Source organism: Venturia canescens, chromosome 2 (assembly GCF_019457755.1).
Source record: "Venturia canescens isolate UGA chromosome 2, ASM1945775v1, whole genome shotgun sequence".
Classification (NCBI taxonomy): Eukaryota; Metazoa; Arthropoda; class Insecta; order Hymenoptera; family Ichneumonidae; genus Venturia; species Venturia canescens.
In genome coordinates this window covers 34,159,967-34,164,299 of record NC_057422.1, presented here as the reverse complement: position 1 = coordinate 34,164,299, position 4,333 = coordinate 34,159,967, and the positions used below count along the sequence as shown (strand labels likewise).

The following is a 4,333-nucleotide window of genomic DNA, read 5'->3' as shown; positions in this document are numbered from 1 at the left end:
ACAGGTTTTTTTTTTTATCATTTCAAGCAAATACACTATTTCTATGACAAATGATCTCACGGAAGTCGGAGATCAACGAAACATTCGTGTAAATAGGAGGGCTCACAATTAATTCTTCTGGATGAGAAAATCGAGGCGTCTTTTTTAAGCCTCGAGAAATGAAAAATACGCGCCTCGATGAAGCCTAGTACCTTATGAAACGAAAGCGTAACACTTTTGCTAATATCGATACAATTTAAGTATGTGTACGTGTTTTTGTCTTGTTGTTTTTTTTGCTGTTCAAGCCATTCGTAATAGTGTGGACAACATTACTAATATGTGACTCGGTGAGTTCATATCAGTACGTGGGATGCTTCAGATTCGGTGAACTTGACTTTTGAGCTGTGATAAAGATCCTCTATGCCAGAACCCATGGACATTCCAAGTCACGACTGTATCTGTGGAACAAAAGTTCAAGTCATTTCCACGTAATCTTAGCAGTATTGCCATTCAAATTTGGTCTCATTGATCACTTACCGACTGACCGGGCGACAGGGATTTTCTGAAGAATCCGATGAATTCTTCACGTTCAACTCACCGTCGTCGGTGTTGAAAACTGTCGAATTACCTGTTTTTTTGAATTTTTATAATCAAATAATTGGAAAATTAGAGTGATAAATGTAATTTTGAATATGATGATTTCTAGACGTTTCTGAAGTCTATAGAAGCTTCGATATTATTGCAATTTTCCATTCAATTATTGTATTACAAAACAAAAACTATAGTCGAAAAAAGAAAGATTAACATCGTGATTTTGTTTTTGTTTCGAATCGTAAATCCGGATTTTACCTGAGGGAAAAAGCATCGTATGCCTTAGCTATTCGCCGCTTATAAAAGGTGGCAAACTGTCATCCTCGTCTACCACCAAAATGACTGACATTATCAACTGTAATCGATTCGACCATTTCAAGCCATTGTTGATTGTAGGAACGAAACTTTTCGACTTTGATACGAGCAGCCCAGTCTTTATCGCACATCTGAAAAAAACATTCAATTACTTTTTGTCGTTTTGTACACACAAATTATGGGCTTTCGAATAAACTTACGGCGATCACATCCAAACAAGCATCACAAACTTTACGTATCGCTGGATTCTTATCGTGCATCAGATCTATAAGATATCCTGGGGCTTCTGCAAAAGAATCTGAAATTTCGATTGAAACGAATTTATTCTTGAAGACAAATTTTCCCGAAAAATTCTATCGCAAAATAATAAATATGATCGAAGCATAAACCCTCTAATTACCATTACCAGTCTCGCGAATCAAATAATCCCTCGTCGAGTCGTGCTTCGATATCTGCTAGAATACGTAAATTATTTGCAAAACAATTTCGTCGTCCTCCTGTTTCGCTGTAACAATAACGATCCAGAACGTCATTAATTGTAAAAAAAAGAGAATGGAAAGATCAACGAAATAGTTGAAAATCTCGTCTACTTCATATTTTTATCAAAAGGTCAGAAGAAGTTAAATCCTTTACTTTTTTCATGTTGAAAATCAAGAATAAATAATAATCTTCAAACCTTTCAATAACTCTATGAGTGAGAGTTAAATATCCGCCTTGCACAATAATCGGGCGCAATCTTCATCACAAGTTGCAGTGCCAAGTAGAACAACGACTTCAAGAACAAGGTCATCCTGTACTTTTCCTACAAAAGAAAAAATAATGATACTTCGGTTCTTTATTTTGAAAGCGAGAAGTAAAAACGAACTTGGAATGAGGGCAAGGTCACGTCACTTTTAATTACCAGGAACAAAATTGTTTCTTATCCAGGGTATGAGATTGCAACGCTGCAATATTTAAAAATAATCCAAATCCGGCAAAGCCAAGTTTCCGAGGACGCCAACTATTTCCAAAACAAAATCTTGACTGATTCAATGCCATGGCAAAGTCACCCACGAATTCCTTATAAACAAATGAACAATGGTTAATAGAAGACAACTACAAAAGTTCAAGGGACAATGGTAAATCTCAAATCTTATTCACGAGGACATTGCGTAAACGTACCACGAAGTGTTCTTTCGTTGAATCGTATTGGGATATATTTCTTTTCATTTTCATGATCAAGGCATCTTAATTTCTGAACGCTTTGTGAATCAATCCTTGCAAACGATTATTATCGATCATCAGCTGAGCATTTCTGTTGTTTACAGCAAGATCCTCGATCTCAAGAATCATATCTGTTACCATCGACATGCAATCCGTATTTCCAAACATCGATTGCACTTTGTCGTCCATGCTCAAGTGGTACAAGAGTCCAAGGATCGTCGTTTTGTTCTTGATTTCACCTGTATAAAGTTAATTGGTAAAAGATGAGAAGTAAACAAACAATTTTTTGTTTTAACAATCAGTATGGAGATAAAATTCTGTTCTAACGTTAAAAAAGAATTTTTTGGATAATAATCCTATATTTTTTCCATTCAAGTCAGCTATAAACTTACTCTGGCCGAGCAGCTTCACCAATTCCGGGAATAAGCCAACTCTTATCATTCTTCCTTGAAGTTTCGCTTCGTAGTCAGGGGGCCTTCTGAATTCCAAATGTCGTCTGTCAGTTTAATTTTTCTTTCTGTGCTGTTGTCGCTGTTTGTTGAAGGAAACAGAACTAAACCAGTCGTTGTTTCAAACTGTCGTTGACGTTTTTCCATATCATCCTTCCATTCGTCGTAACGTTGCAACTCACACTCAATTATTTCCATGCAAAGAGATCCAATCTAAATAGAATAAAATTCCGTCAGAACATTCGAAGTTGTAATACGGATTATTACTTTAATTGAATGCTTGACTCACTCTATATTCCACTACAATATTGTGGAATTGACTGTACGTTGAAAAACAGAAAAAAATATAAATAATGTTTGTAGAAAGTTCAATGCTTCGTTTCCAGTCTTCTCTCAAGGCTCTTGCTAGAGCGCTCAACAAAGATTCTAAAGAAACAAAAGAAAATTGTTTAATATGTTAATGGTTTTCATTCATCGTTATGAGCTTGTTTCCATTTTATGAGCGTTGAATCTTTTGGGAATTTTGAAGTATTTTTAAAAATTTACCATTTTTTCTTAGTTCCAGAAGATTGTCAGGAACTCTTGCAAGTCTCAGAATCAATGCTGATCCTTTGATCTTTTGCGGTAAGACTCGTACAACAATTCTATGTAACTTTCAACATTGCTAATTACTGCTCGTTCCATAATCACTGTTGTCCGAATTCACAGTGTTGGACGATGTCGGACGTTCCGGTTGTGCATTGCCATCCACCGAGTTCCCTGAAGAATATTCAGTTTATTGTTTACAACTCATTTTTGTGTGTTTATCTCTGTAGTCAAATATAATTTCCTCGAATCAGTTAGACGTCCTTAAGGGCTTGAAGATATGGTTAAGCCTCGGTTGATCAGGTACACCAATAAATTTGAGAAGACAATTTGAGACGAAAGGTTATATTAAATAATCAAGCACAAACCATCGGTGGTCGATTTACGTTTCTGAAGATAATAAATCAATTGTTCGACCCCGTTAAGTTTTGATTCGTGGATGAGAAAACATTTTTCCATGACTTCTTTGGCCAACAGAGACACGTTTGTGTCTGCATTGAGACTATTAAATCTGATGATTTTTTGACATTTCTAACAATGTTTGAGAGAAGGAACATGAGAAATGTTTGATAAAAATTTCGGAAAACTGTATTTCACGAAACTGTGTAAACTTACTTTTCTGTCACCCAGCATTCGGTGACCGAGTTCACCAAGGATAAACGCTTCTACGTCATAATTGACAACAACCGCTTTTTCCGTGGGATGCACGTCGAGATTTCCCGACCACACTTTCCTGGTTTGCAGGAAAATAAATAAATTTCAAAATTTTTTGCGGTGTACACAGAAAACTATTGAAACGTCAGATCGAACATCAGTTGGTGAACTCACCTTTTAAGAAACTTGGCCTCGTCCATATATTTGTGAAAAAAACGTTTATCGCAATCCGTGAAAAACTCGGGAGAGTATATTTTTACTTCAGTGTCGATGATAATTTTGACAATTTTTCTATTTCTGTTTATAAATTAATTAGTTGTAAAAACGTACGAGATCATTGCTGCTGTTCCTCCTCCGTATAACTATAACAACTAAACTTTTTTTAAAGTTTTTTCTTCTTTCAATTTTATGATCAATCAATTCATCACTAATGAGATGTACGCTTATCAACAACACATCATAAATTCGATATAAAAATAGTGATTGGCTGTAGTTTGAGAGTTACTTGTAATTTTGCGACAAAAAGTAGTGTGCCTCCCGCGCAGTAGCAGAAGACC

General features: G+C 35.7%; 1 pseudogene; it reads right to left on the bottom strand.

The window, feature by feature from the left end:
- Positions 1-332: 332 nt before the first annotated feature.
- LOC122406204 (kinesin-associated protein 3-like) lies at positions 333-3,976 on the bottom strand (annotated as a pseudogene).
- Between the last annotated feature and the right edge of the window lie 357 nt (positions 3,977-4,333).